Source organism: Quercus lobata, chromosome 10 (assembly GCF_001633185.2).
Source record: "Quercus lobata isolate SW786 chromosome 10, ValleyOak3.0 Primary Assembly, whole genome shotgun sequence".
NCBI lineage: Eukaryota > Viridiplantae > Streptophyta > Magnoliopsida > Fagales > Fagaceae > Quercus > Quercus lobata.
In genome coordinates this window covers 7,484,156-7,500,145 of record NC_044913.1, presented here as the reverse complement: position 1 = coordinate 7,500,145, position 15,990 = coordinate 7,484,156, and the positions used below count along the sequence as shown (strand labels likewise).

General features: G+C 33.8%; 1 pseudogene; it reads left to right on the top strand.

The window, feature by feature from the left end:
• Window positions 1-10,682: 10,682 nt before the first annotated feature.
• On the top strand, window positions 10,683-15,032 carry LOC115964282 (annotated as a pseudogene).
• Window positions 15,033-15,990: the final 958 nt, after the last annotated feature.

Genomic DNA, 15,990 nt, shown 5'->3' with positions numbered 1-15,990 from the left:
AAAGAATAAGATAGAGATGTGTTTTTGGGCAACAAAAATGATGAAGTTTCAGAATAATGGAGTGTGAGAAAGATGGGTAATGGATAATGATGTGTTGTAATATGTGTGTTGTGTTGTTATCTATGAAGAGGGATTTTGTAAGAGAGATGGGGGAGTATGAAAATGTGTATGTGGCAGCAAAATGAGTGAGGTTTCAGAATAAGGGGGTGAGAGAGGTATGGATCCCCCCTTTTGTGTGTAGCTTGGTCCTCTTTATATAGAGCCAAGCATGTAACTAGATCAGAACTTAGTTGAAGGGAAAAATAAAAAATAAGGAAAAATCTTTGACAAAGTAAGTGGTTTCATTAGAGAGATTTTGTTTTTTAGCCAAAAGAAGAAAGCTAGAGGCTTTAAGGTTGATGTTATAGCTGTAACAGCTATCAATCACAGCTGTTACAGCTAAAAGATGTCATCCAAATGACATCTTTATATAAAAAAATATAAAGTCATTAAAGTCATTGGAGGAAAAAAATATTTGGCATTAAAGTCATGATTTGGCCTAAAATGGCAAGATAATCTTTATGGGATCATCTTGTTTCTGACAGGCAGTTGCTAGGATTGGGCATTAATGGGCAAATGACATCATTTTAGGACATGTGTCAACCTGCTGGAGCTTCTACAGCTTCTATTAGAGCTGTTATAGCTTCTGCAGAAGCTGTTTGCAGCTTTCGTTGGAGCTGTTACAGCTTGTGCAGAAGCTATTGCAGCTTCCGCTGGAGCTATTATTGGTATTTTTGGCTAAGTTTCCTCTCTTGAAAAATTATATGTTTAGTCCATATATAATTTTGGTAAGTAATAGACTAGTTGGTTGATGTTTGATGAAGTCTTAGAGATGTAAATATGGTCTTTTTGTATTTTAACCAAATCTTGGAGAGTAAGGAGAGCATTTAATGCTAGATATGAGATACTAATGTATATTTAGCCATATGCTTGGAATTGATTTATATGAAAATAATAATATAATTAATATGAAATGTCATAATTATATTTTAAAACTTATATTATATGGACATTAATTTTTATGTAAAGAGCATGGAGAGTTTTATCATTTTAAGTGTTATGTGATACGAGAGGCTTACCAAATGTTACTTATTGCACACTAACCCGTCAGAGTTCAGGGAATTGGGGAAGACATACCAAGCAACATGCTTTCCTTTATCAACTTTGAACCACTGGAGCTTTACCGAACATACTTCTTGGCCTTCCAAACCACGACTCCCAAATTTCCCCCAATGAGACTCATGAGCTTGGATCATGAGCCAAAAATGAGATGTTGTGCCATGAGCTCGAACTATGGGCCTTGATGAGATTATATTGCCGTGAGTTTTGGACCATGGGCTTCGGCATCATTTTTGTGAATATGGACTCTTTTGGGCTTTAAAATAGATTTTTCCCAAAATCCATGATAGTTTTGACGTGGTGCGGGTCGCCAATGAAATGAAGCCGTGTGGTGTGGAAAATTTGTCCTCAACAAATATATATAGATATAGAAATATTAATCCTCTTTGATCTAATATATTTTATGGTTCTTCATGCTTATTTAAATATTTAATAAAATGTTATATAGGATTTATGGATTATTGTTATGCTTTAAGTAATGCTTTACTTAGTTCTTCCGCAAGCAAATACTAAGGAACATAAACATATTGCTACCAAGTCTTTAGACATTGTGTTTTCATTCTTTCTTCTTTTCTCCTTTTTTTTTCTTTTTTTTTCGTGAATGATAGAAAATCCTAATGAATATGCTTAAAAGGTAATGTAATTTTTTTGCAATAAATAAATATTTGAATATTTTGATCAAACACACACATTATGCCTTTATATAATAATAAATAACAAATAAATAAAATTTCGTGTTTATATATATAAATAAATAAAGGCATCAAATTTTCTGAATGATATTACAATGATCAAATTTTGTGGAATTCTAATTGCAGGTAATTAATTGATTGATGACCTACCGCTAGCTTGGTCTTTTGTGGAATTCTAATGGCAGGTAATTAAGTGATTGATCATAGTAATTTCATTCTGAATGAACCTAGCACTAGCTTGGTCTTTTGTGGAATTCTAATGGCAGGTAATTAATTGATTGATCATAATAATTTCATTCAGAAAATTTGATGCTAATGTTAGGCATGGGGCTATACAGCACAGATGAAAAGTAAGTCAAGTCTGGTCTATTGTATGGGGCAGCTGCCACCAATAAATGAAGTTGGTTAGAAAATTCTTTCATTCTGCGTAAACTTGGGGCTTTAATTCGGTTAATGGGTGGCTTTAGGATATATACATTAATCATCTATTTTATATTTTAGAAAACTTTTCATAAAAAATAGAAAAAACTGTTAAATCACTTTTTCAATTCACTTAACCAACCCCGCTTCTCATATCTCTTTCCCTCACTCTGTCTCATGGGTTCTATATCAGTTCTCTTCTTAGTATCCATGTTTCTACTTGCCGTTGATGTAAAAGCCCAACAACACCATTCCAATGTAATACCCTTAGGTTCTTGGCTTTCCCCCATTGCTAACCGTACTTCTTGGCTCTCCCCTTCTGGCCTTTTCGCTTTTGCTTTCTACCCACAAGGCCGCAAAGGCTTTGCTATTGGAATATGGATGCATACTCAACCAAAGAACACTATTGTCTGGACTGCAAATCCAGATGACCCGCCTGTCTCCTCAAAAGCTACATTGAACTTAACAAGCGATGGTATGCTGCTCCTTTGCACGGAGCAAGGTGAAGAAAATTTCATAGCTAACTTTCTAGATGAAGAGTGCCCAGAACCTGCTGATCCAGCTTCTATGCATGATTCTGTTCTCTAAAATAACTCTTCTTATGTTATTTGGCAAAGTTTTGATAACCCAACTGACACCATATTAGGAGGTCAAAACTTGTCCAATGGAGACGAGTTGGTGTCTAGGTCAGACCACTCAAGTAGACGTTATTGTCTCCAGATGAAGACCAATGGAAACCTTGTTTCCTCCCCTGTAAACAGTACAGATGGTTCAGAAAATGCCTATTGGTACGTGGACACTATTTCTCTGGTGTTAAGCTCAGTCTTAACGAAAGGGGTTTTCTACGCTTAACCACTTACAGTTCCAGCTTAGTCATTTTGGCGAATAATTCTTACCCTGGCAAGAAAGAGACTAGTACTATTATCTATCGTGCAATACTTGATTCTGACGGAATTTTTAAGTTGTATTCACACCACTTTTGGGGCAATTGTAATACTATCTCAAATGTGTCCTTGGAATGGTCATCTTTGCATGATACTTGGACTGCAAAGATCTCAGATTTTCGATTGGCGAGGCTATCTGTACCGAATCAAACAAGAATATCAATGGGCCTTGAAGGGACAAGTGAGTTCTCTGCACCTGAATGGCAGAAAAATTCCCCGATATCAGTAAAAGCTGACATTTATAGTTTTGGAGTGCTGCTTTTAGAGATTGTAAGTTGCAGAGACAGCATAGAAGTAAATGTTTTAACAACAGATAAGATACTTCTTTCTAACTGGGTATATAATTGCTTTGTGGCTGGACAGTTGGATAAGCTTGTGGAAGATGAAAATGTAGACATGAAGACACTAGAAAGAATGGTGAAGGTCGGCTTGTGGTGCATTCAAGAAGATCCAGCTTTGCGTCCTCCCATGAAGAATGTAATCTTGACGTTAGAGGGGACAGTGGATATAGCGGTCCCTCCATCTCCAGCTATTTCTCATTATTAATATATCTACCAGCAATTAGCATCATTTTCATATTTGTATAAGCTTACTTCGTATGTTTGCTAATTAATGGTTTTTTTAAAACCTTTTTTGGTACCAAAAGCTGTGTGTATCTGTTTGTTTGTTTGTTTTTTTTTCTTTATTTTCTTGCCTTTTTTTTTTTTTTTTTTTGGGTTGCGTTTGTTTGTGTATGGATCTTTTCATGTAACTATTTATTCCTTTTACTGGTGTTGATATTAGTTACATACAACATATTTATTTAAATTAAGAAGCGGGGCCAACAATTTTAAAGTAGGGGAATTCAGCAACAAAAAAATATTTTAAGTAGGGGAGGGCATATTTGAATCTTGTATGCTTTTATTGGAAATAACATAATATGTCATTGAGTTATAGACATTTATTTAATAAATTTAATCACACATATTGCCCTGATCCTTAAAAGAGAGGTACTACAGAATTAAGGCCAATCTCATCTCCCAAGTGCTAGCAAACAAGTTGAAGAGGTCCTCATTTGGGTGACAAGTGACTCTCAAAGCATTTTTGTCCTAGTGCGTTTGGTTTCTGACAACATAGCTTACAAACTATTTTACACAGTGAGGAATGTTAGGAACCTAAATGGTTTTTCTAATGGGACGGATGAGGATTGTAAGAAAATGCATGGAAATGGTAGAAGAATTTACTTAATTCAAGGTATTCACCTTTCATAGAGAAATATTAAGAGATAAAGAAAATGTACTAAGGAATTGGTTTAGCATAATTGAATTTACATGACAAATGATTTAATTGGACTAACTAATATATCTAACAATTTTATGTGGAACTTAATGGCCACTTCATTAACAGAGATGAGGAAAATGGATTGAATAAAAATGATATATAATGGTATAAATCAAAATTTTCAAACATTAGATGATAAAATCAAAATTTTCAAACATCAGATGATAAAATCAAAATTACTTCAAACTTCAAGGATTTAACTTAAAATTTAGTGAAAATTAAAATAAAATAGTGTTAAATATTTTTTTTCTAAATATGAACAAATCAACATAACACATTAAAACTTAATAGTTTTGAGCTAAAATGACATTTAACTGACACCTCATTAACTATATAAACAGAAAAGACTCTAAATATGAACAAAGCAACATAACACATTAAAACTTAATAGTTTTGAGCTAAAATGACATTTAACTGACACCTCATTAACTATATAAACAGAAAAGACTCTTTTCCAAACACCCTCTCCCCTTCTTCTTCTTCTTCTTCTTCTTCTTCTACTTTTTCTCGTCTTCTAATTTTTTACTGGCTTTCTCATGTTTTCTTGTTCTTTCTTCTCCCTGTCATTTCATTTTGATTTTATATCTACTTTCTCTTACCTCTTATTCTTGTTTTCTCTCGTTTCATTTCAATCTTAAAGAAATTTTTTTATAAGAAATATGATAAGCTTTCAGTAGACTGATAAGCTTTCATTAGACTGGGTTGAGACCCAAAACATTTACATCACAAAGGATTTGACAAGCATTTACAGGTATCTTCCACCCAAAGTGTACAATCAGAAATTTTCTTGGCATGCCTAGCCAGGAGATGAGCAGTTGCGTAGCCTTCCTTGCGGCTGAACGAAGAGTTCCAAGCTCTAAATTTATGGCCTGTTTGGATGTTTAAAAAAGAAGGGGAGTAAAGTAGAGGGAGGGAGAGTAATTCAATTACTTTGTTTGGAAGTCTTTTAAGGAAGGAGTGGGAGGGTTTGGAGGGGTTTGAACTACCTCTAACCCCTCATTTTTAATTCTCCCAAATTGGAGAGATTTGGAGGAAGAGTAGAGTAGATAAATTATTGACCATATGAATTCCCTAATTTACCCTTTCTAAGTCACCAAAATTCTAATAAATCATACAAGCAAACCTTTTTTTTTTTTTTTTTTTTTTTATACAAGATAGAATTTCTATTCTAGCCTAATCTAAGTGTATATGTGAATGAAACTCCCTTTTGGAGACTTGAACCCTGTCCTTTACCCCCACACCCCATAAGTATTTATACTTGTAATGTGACTATTGCACCAAGGGTACACGGTGGTCATACAAGCAAACCTTTAACTTCCTTTTAATTTATTCCATCATTACTTTCTCGGAAACTAAACAACTCAAAGAAAATCATTTCAGAGAGAGAGAGAGGAAAAAGAACCAGCAAAATCAAAGATGGAAATCTAATTGCCTTCCCAAAATATAATGATCGGTGATCTATCAAAATCGATAATAAGTCTTATAACGGCGGCGATGGAGGATTAGGATCCGATAACCACGTCCAGAGAAGCTTCTCTCATGGTGGTGAGTTTGGACTCGGGTTCGGGTTTGGGCCATTCAGGCAAGGGAGGATCGAGTACACGTTGCTGTTTTGGAGGAGCATGGGTGGGTTTTTGTTTGGATTTACGATGGGTTCCACAGTCCAGATGCTCCGGATTATTTGTTGTCCAATTTGTGCTCTTTTGTGCATAAAGAGCTCAAGGGCTTGTTATGGGATGAAGGGTTTGAATCAGCTACAACAACAATGATCGATAATACTACTGTTGGTGGAGCTGTAGCTGCCATGGGCTTGTTTATGTTCACGTTCACGGGTGGCACGTGAGCTAGGGACAGCGTCATCAGCAAAGGCGTAACCAACAGCAACATGATCTCTCCGTTTCCACATGTGTCTGAGAGAGAAAACCTTTGACTTTGCTATACCCTTTTTTTTTTTTTTTTTGAGATTTATATATTTTTATTATCAATTAAGGATAGTTTTTTTTTTTTTAGTATAATAAAAAAGCAAAAAAAAAAAATGTTTAATCATAGACCAACGTTGATTATTTAATTCACATCAGAAAAAAAAAATATTGTATGTTATAGTCATAATTATTTAATCTAACAAATTAATCATGCTTCCTCCAAAAAAAAAAAAAAAAAACAAATTAATCATAGACCAATGTTACAAGTCCATTTTCAAATAGGGGTAAATTTGTCTATTTAAATCATTTCCTCTCATTTCCATCCTAATTTTTAAAATATCCAAACAAGAGGAAGGGTTAATTACTCCCTTCTCCCATACTAATTTTAAGAACATCTAAACAAGGTAGAGGATAACTATTCCCCTCTACTCTCCCCCCCCCCCCCCTCCTACTCTCCTCCATCTCTAAACTTCCAAACGGACCATTAGGTGTCCAAGATTTGACACCTACAATGAGATGCTAAACTTGAACTGAGGTAGGGCCCGGGCTACCGAGAGCATTCATAATCGCCTGAGAGTCACCTTCAAGGATGATATCTCTAAGTCCTAGCTCCCAAGCAAAAATTGTGCCAATCTCTGCAGCCTTGGCTTCGGTCTTAGTAGCAATCTCTTGGAATCTACTTTTCTTATCTATTACCCTATTACTCTATTTGGTGAATATGAATCTCTCTTTTTTTTTTTTTTTCCTCTCTCCTTTCATTTCATCTTTTTAGGAGTCTCCTTTTTCTCTTTTTTGATCCACTCTACCATTTACTTTTAATTATTGTTTTCTCTCATTTTATTTTAATATTTTAGAATCTACTTTTTCAATTCTGTTACCCAATTACACTCTATTTGGTGAGATAAAAATAGGGTAGATGGAAAACATCAAAAAGAACCATGAAAAAAAAAAAAAAAAAAAAAACCATGGGTGTTCTATTGCTTAGTTCTCTAGAAAAAAGGAAAAGAAAATGGGGACCCAAATAGTTTCTAACTAGACTTATAGTTGTCAAAACGTGAATTGTATTATGAATTGATTTTTTTTTTTTTTTTATCATGTATCGTATCATATCGTATTGTGTATCATAAGACACACAAACACTTAATAAAAATGATATAAAAAAAAATTTATATATATATATATATATAAAGGGCATATTCATTATAAGTTTTGAATATATCCAAATAATGACTAATTTATTCATCATTTATTGAAATAATATTTAACAAGCTAACTAAATAAATCAAACTAGTATGTGTTTATAACATACACATTCAAATTAATTAAACTCAAATGTGATAATATGTTACAAATGATCCAAAATAACAATTTATTTTCATTATCTTGCCTAATCAACTCTTGGAAAGCATGGGTGTGCCTCCAGGGGCAATGCACTCGTGTCCAACTCACAAGGATGCGGCGTGTGGCTATCAACGCGGTTGCACACACATCCGCCATGAGTCTTTTTTTTTTTTCTTTCTTTTTTTCTTTTTCTTTTTTTCTAATTTCCAATTCGGGCTAATTTGGGCCAAAATATGTGTTTTTTTATTAAAAAAAAAATTGCATTAAAACCCCAATTCAAAAATGAGACCCGGAAGAAAGTATAAAAATAATTAATTCTGAAACAATTTTCATTATGCTTCCTACGTTAGTGTACGTCAGTGTGTGTTCGTGTGGGTGTGTGTCTAACTGTCTTTGTGGATAAACATACATATGTATGCACAAAAATTTATACAAATACCATGAGTGTGTATGAGGGGGAGAGGAAGATGAGAAGTTCATAGCGGAAGGTGTTGGCATATCAACAAGACATTTAATTCTATTAAAAAAAAAAAACCTTTCTTCCCTTGAAAAGACAAGTTAAGAGTGTAAGTTACAGTATTTCATTTAACATTTTTATTTCTATTTTCTAATATCTTGCCAAATTTAAAATTTCCCCACATTATTATCTACTATTACTCTTAAATTGGTATATGTTTATCATTATATAAAAAAAAAAAATATATATATATATATATATATATGCTTAGCAATATATAAAAAATAAAAATAAAAATATATATTTAATAATTTATTAATAAACGTATTCCCCTGCACCTTACATTTCCAAAAATTGTCGAGCTACCGCACCTTACCCGCATCCACACCCAAACCCGAATCCGCTCCCGTGCTTTCTAGATCAACTCTTTTTTTTTTTTTTGATAAATAGCTTTCTAGATCAACTCTATATAAGTCAATGTTATCATCATGTTCCTCATTTTGTAAACTTATTTCTTCATTGAAATTTTTTTCATCATCATCAACGTTTACTATTTCCTTTTATTCTTTTATTTTAATAATCTCTCTCTCTCTCTCTCTCTCTCTCTCTCTCTCTCTCTCTCTCTCTCTCTCTCTCTCTCTCTCTCTCTCTCTCTCTCTCTCTCTCTCTCTCTCGTTTCTTTGAAATTGAGTGTGCAGAAAATGTCAGTTACAAAAAAGTCATCAAGTTATGAAATGAAGTGTCCAAGACGCGTCCTTAAAATTATATTCTCTCCCCTTTTTTTTTCAAAGTAGATATTATGAGAGAGTAAAGAACAAGAAAAACGGGTGGAATTTCAATCAAAAATGAGGAAAGAAATGAAATCCGGTATCACGGGCAATAATTATAAAATTGACTAGAGCTTCTTGAACGCATAACAAATAAAGGTGGACCTTGGAACCGTAGAAGTGAATTAAACTCAAATGTGATAACATGTTACAAATGACCCAAAATAACAATTTATTTTCATCATCTTGCCTAATCAACTCTTGGAAAGCACGGGTGTGCCTCTAGAGGTAGCGCACTTGTGTCCAACTCGAACGAACGCGGCATGCAGCCGTCAACGTGACTGCACGCATGTCCGTCACAAGTCTTTTTTTTTTTTTTTTCCCGATTTTTGATTCGGTCCAAAATGGGCCAAAACAGCCCCGAACCGGTCCGATTCAGGCCAAAATATGTGTTTTTTTATTAAAAAAAAAGATTGCATTAAAACCCCAATTCAAAAATGAGATCTGGAAGAAAGTATAAAAATAATTAATTCTGAGACAATTTTCATTGTACTCCCTGCATCAGTGTGTGTTCGTGTGGATGCGTGTCCGACTGTCTTTGTGGATGAACATACACATGCATGCACAAAAATTTATACAGATTCTATAAGTGTGTATAAAGGGAGGAGGAGGATGAGAAGTTCATAGCAGAAGGTGTTGGCATATCAACAAGACATTTATTTATCAAAGAAAAATACCCTTTCATCCCTTGACAAGACAAGATAAGAGGGTAATTTATAGTATTTCATTTAATATTTTTATTTCTATTTTCTAATATCTTGTCAAATTTAAAATTTCCCCACATTATTATCTACTATTGCTCTTAAATTGGTATATGTTTATCATTATATGACAAAAAATGCTTAGCAATATATAAAAAATATAAATAAAAATATATTTAATAATTTATTAATAAACATATCTAGCTGCATCTGCACCCTATTTTTTCAAAAATTGTCGAGTCGCCGCACTGCATCCGCATCCGCATCCAAACCTGAGTTCACACCCATGCTTCCTAGATCAACTCTAAGTCAATGTTATCATCATGTTCATCATTTTGTAAACTTATTTCTTCATTGAAATTTTCTTCATCATCATCAACATTTACTATTTCCTTTTATTCTTTTATTTTAATAATATATATATATATAACTCTCTCTCTCTCTCTCTCTCTCTCTCTCTCTCTCTCTCTCTCTCTCTTCTTGGCATTCTAGTTTCTTTGAAATTAAGTGTGCAAAAAATGTTAGTTACAAAAAAGTCATCAAGTTATGAAATGAAGTGTCCAAGATGTGCTTTTCTCAAAAAAAAAAAAAAAGTGTCCAAGATGTGTCCTTAAAATTATATTCTCTCCCTTTTTTTTAGAGTAGATATTATGAGAAAGTAAACAAGAAAAACGGGTGGAATTTCAGTCAAAAATGAGGAAAGAAATGAAATCCGGTATTGTGGGCAATAATTATAAAATTGACCAGAGCATCTTGAACGCGTAACAAATAAAAAAATTATTGAATACTCCAGGAATATCATAAATGCGTACTCCCCCCTCTCACGTGAATTGTGGGTTCCATCATAAATTTAATTAGTAGAATTCACAATTATGTGAAAAGAAGGGAGTACGTATTTATGGTACTCCGAGAGTACCCAATAATTATCCCAATAAATAAGGTGGACCTTGGAACCGTAGAAGTCACATTCATGTTTCAAAACTACAATGTTTTACTAAAAAATTTATTGCTATATCTTTCACAAATAATTACTAGTAATTTAGTTGATGCAGGAAGCTCGTTGTTAACTTGTTATGGTCCTTTGTTATCCTTCTCTCATGGCTTCCATATATATTGTTTTCTTTCTACTCTCTATATCCTTTACAAGTGGAGGATCTCAGCCTCAACAAAATCAATGTAGGCATAGAATAAGCCTGGGCTCTTCACTTCATCCCACAACTCCCCCCAGGTCATGGCCTTCCCCTTCTGGTCAATTTGCATTTGGATTCTAACAGAAAGGCAATGGTTTATGGTTGGAATCTGGTTGGTGGGTATAGACGATAACACAGTTGTGTGCATAGCAAACCGTGATGATCCTCTGGTCACCTCAAATGCAATGACACTGGATTTTACAGAGAATGGTAAGCTTCTTTTGACAACTGATGAGCAGAGAGAGGAGAAGATTATCAGTGCTACGATGTCAGAGTCTGCTTCTTATACCTACATGTTTGATTCTAGCAATTTTGTTCTCTACAACAAAAATGATTCCATCATTTGGGAGACTTTCAGATATCCAACTGATACTATTTTGGGAGGGCAGATTCTGTCCTCCGGTTGTCAAGTGCTCTCTAGTTTTGTCAAATACCAACCACTCAACTGGACAGTATCGTCTGAAGATGCAAATAGATGGAAACCTTGTTCTATACCCCGTAAACACTTTAGACATTGTAACTGAAGCTTACTGGGCTTCTGGAACTAATGGATATACCCTTAAGTATCGACTTTATCTCAGTCATACAGGGCTTCTACAAATCATCAATAGCACTAGTATGAACAATGTTCAATATTTGAGTTCATCATTGGAAGGCAATAGCACCAACACCATTTATCGTGCAACTCCAGATGTTAATGGATTTTTCCAGTTGTACTCGCATGCCTTTGACAATACTGGCAAACCAAATTCATCAGTAATTGAGTGGTCAGCATTGGAGGACAAGGATCTTTGCAAAGTGAATGGTTTCTGTGGCTTCAACAGCTTTTGCACACTCAATGACAACCAACCGTATTGTGTTTGTCTTCCTGGAACCAATTTTGTTGATGAGAATCATCCATTCCTCGGCTGTGAGAGACTTTTTAGAAGTAAGGTGTGGAGCTGGCAAAGATCATGTAGCATCATATAACATCACTACCACAGTGAATATGATGTGGAAAGAAATTCCTTACACATATGAACCCATGTTGACGAAGGAAGAATGTGGCAAGACATGCTTGGAAGACTGCAATTGTGATGTAGCACTGTTCATTAATTCATATTGCCAGAGACAAAAGCTTCCACTGAGATAAGTTAGAAGGAATACCATAGCTTTCTTCAAGGTGGGCATAAGAAGCTGGAATGAAACTATTCCCAGCCCAGTGAAGCCTTCTGTCTACATATTCACCAGCAAAAAAGTTATCGTTCACATCCATGCTTTAATTTTAGCTTTTGCTACATTCTCGTGTCTTGCCCTTGGAATTTCTGGCCTTTACATGTTCAAAATTCGAGTTCTAAGGTATAAAAGGCTGAAAGAGAATGAAACATTGGGCCTGACTAAAGGGCTTGCTTTAAATCTGTTTTCATATGATGAGCTCAGAAGAGCAACCCGTGGCTTCAAAGATGAGTTGGGTAAGGGTTCCTTTGGAACGGTATACAAAGGAGCTTTGTACAAAGGTAAAAAACTTGTTGCAGTGAAGAGACTAGAAAAATTGGTGGAAGAAGGTGAAAAGGAGTTCCGAGCAGAGATGCAAGCAATAGGGAGAACTCACCACAAAAATTTGGTTCAATTGCTAGGTTATTGTGTTGAGGGCTCTAAGAGGCTTCTTGTCTATGAGTATATGAGCAATGGAGAGACTAGAAAAACTGGTGGAAGAAGGTGAAAAGGAGTTCCGAGCAAAGATGCAAGCAATAGGGAGAACTCACCACAAAAATTTGGCTCAATTGCTAGGTTATTGTGCTGAGGGCTCTAAGAGGCTTCTTGTCTATGAGTATATGAGCAATGGCTCCCTTGCCGATGTTCTTTTTAAGGGTATAAGGTGTCCATACTGGGATGAAAGAGTAAGAATAGCATTGGATGTTGCTAGAGGAATTCTCTATCTACATGAGGAGTGTAAGGCCCCTATTATTCATTGTGATATAAAGCCCTCAAACATTTTGATGGATGATTTTTGGACTGCTAAAATCTCTGACTTTGGCTTGGCAAAATTGTTAATGCTAGATCAAACAAGGACCTTCATGATGGTCAGCGGGACTAGAGGGTATATGACACCTAAGTGGCAGAAGAACACCCCTATATCAATGAAGGCAGATGTTTATAGTTATGGAATGGTGCTTTTGGAGATTGTATGTTGCAGAAGGAACATGGATGTTAATGCATCAATACCTGAAGAAATTGTTCTTTCCACTTGGGTATATAAATGCTTTGTTGCTAGAGAATTAGATAAGATTATGGGTGGTGAAGAAGTAGATAAGAGAACTTTGGAGAATATGGTTAAGGTGGGACTATGGTGCATTCAAGATGAACCATTTCTTCGTCCTTCCATGAATAGTGTTGTATTGATGTTGGAAGGGATAACCAACATATCTGTTCCTCCATGCCCAACTAATATCCCCATGTAAACTTTCTCTATGTAAGGAAAATTCTATATCTATTTTAATATAGTTTTCTTATTGTTTTATGCATTTTTTTTCTTTCCCTATAAAGTAAGGGACTTACATGAAAACATATGCAGTTTACTCATTAGTCCTATCAGTATGATCTCCTCCCATTTAAATTATCTAATTTCCTCCAATTTTTATCTAGATATAAGACACGTGGCACATAAATAAATGAATAAACCTAATTGTATAATGGTTTTGAAAACCCATATAAACCACACAAAATCAATTAAATGTCATGAATCTCACATCTAGTTAAAAAATTAAGGAAAATTAAGGATTTAAATGGAAGGGGATTTTATCCCGAGAGGAGTTAATTAGTAAAGGCAGTCATTTTAACTATTTTCCATCATTAAGATTATAGAGAAAATTTATCACTTTCCGTTTGTCTTGATGGAAAACCTTTTTTAAGTTGGGAAATGACTCATTTTTTAGAAAATATTTTCTGAAAAAATGATTCATTTTCTTATGTTTAGTAGAAACCTTAAAAATGTGCTGGAAAACATTTTCTAATGCTTGGAATAGTCAAAATGCCAGTAATATTTCTTGCATAATTGAAAATACATAGATCACGTATATTGTGTAAACCAATTACACAATCAATATAAAATAGTTCATAGACATTATAAATTAAACTACAAAAATCAACCATTCTACTCATTATTAAAAATAACCACATTCTTCATTCAAAATAATTTAAGATGCCAGGCCAAATAAATATCACAAGTAGGCAAATCCAAATTCACAACTTCAAGTTGAGTTAAACATTACTATGCATAAATTTTTGGGTCAATTGTAGAAAACCAACCTAAACTAGTAATTGGCACCTTGCATTCTAAATTTTGAAAACGGTTATGTATGGTGTATTGTAGAAGCGGTTATGTAAAATAGATAAAGTAATGTTCTGGTATTCTAAAACAGTGAGTTTTTGCAAAACCAAATATAAATGCTTTAATTAAACTAAGTTAATCAAATAGAACTCTACCTGTCTACCATCCAAATAAAGGCTAAAGCTAAAGGCCATGTGACACGTGACCCCATAAAATTAAAAAGAAAAATTTACCCTTACATCCAACAATGATGCCTAAATAACAAAAATAACCTCACAAACATAACATTAGGTACAAAATAGCCACCTAGAAAACTTTGTAATTAACTAATAATTTCCTAACTAGCCAGATTATGCATAATACAAAAATGTAAATATTTTTCCAATGCAGTGTAAGATTCATAAGCTTTGCAACATCATTTCAAGAAAGTCAATGGTTTTCAATGAAGTAACAACTAGTAAATTTCTTTGGATTCAAAAGTCATAATTATACTAAGTTCATATACTAAATAATCTAGCGATTATAGTCACACTAAATCCCCATGACCAAGCCCAGAATCAAGCTTGTGATATGTTGAGCCAACGTTACCCCCGTGGCAGGGTCCATAGAACAATCAGATAGTGTAATAGACTCTAAAACATATACAATATCTTTCAATTCATATTCAATATCACATTTGGAATGAAAAGCTCAATAAAAGATTTCATACAACTTTTCACAATCTCACACATGCTTTTGAAAAATGCAGAATTTTTGAAAAAGTCAGTTTATTAAATTTTTTATAATATTTGAGTAAGGAATCAAATACAATTATTTTCATAAAATCAAGAAGCTAAAATTATTTTGAAGAAAAATTATAGCTTTCTAAATAAAACATTTATTTCTAACAATAATCAGGGAAAAGATCACTTACCTCAAAGTGGCGCCTACTCCAAAACTCCTTTCAAAATTTTAGCATTCTCCAAACTTGAACTAAAATAAATTAGACATCAATTTAATTACTCAGAGTGTGTCCAAAATACTATACTTTATTATTCTAAGATCTTCTCAGTGATATATGATCATTCTTGAAATTTCCCAAGATAATAAATATTGATTCTTGATGCAAAGAACTAGCCAAATCTACTAATATTCAATCCCCAAATCACAAAGAAACATTAAAAAAAAATCAAGACGTGTCTAAATCTACAAAATTGCAATCAAACCCCCTTCTAAATGGTTGTCTACCGCTTGAAAATCCAAAAAAGTTTAACAAAAATAATAATCATTAGATCAATAGTAAAAATAGATTTCTAAGGTACTTACCTTAATAATCTCAAGAATCTTCAAGCCTCTTTCTCTAAAATTATTAGGTAGTCTTCTCTCTAGGGTTATCTGTTTTTTTTTTTTTTTTTTTTTTTTTTTTTTTTTCGATAAGTAATAAGTTTTATTGATATAAAAAAGGAACACCCTAGTACACAGGGAGTGTACAAGGGATCAACATATCAAATACAAAAATTGCAAGAATCTAGGAAATCAATAAAAGAAGAGAATGATTGTTTTTGCAAAGCAAACAACCAATCCAATAAAGTTCTAAAAAAGAATAGCTTGAGGTCTAGAATAGATCTCTCAAAATCTTCAAAACATCTACTATTTCTCTCCCTCCAAAGACATCACATTAAGCAATGAGGAATGATGGACCATATATAACCATTTCGATGACGACCAA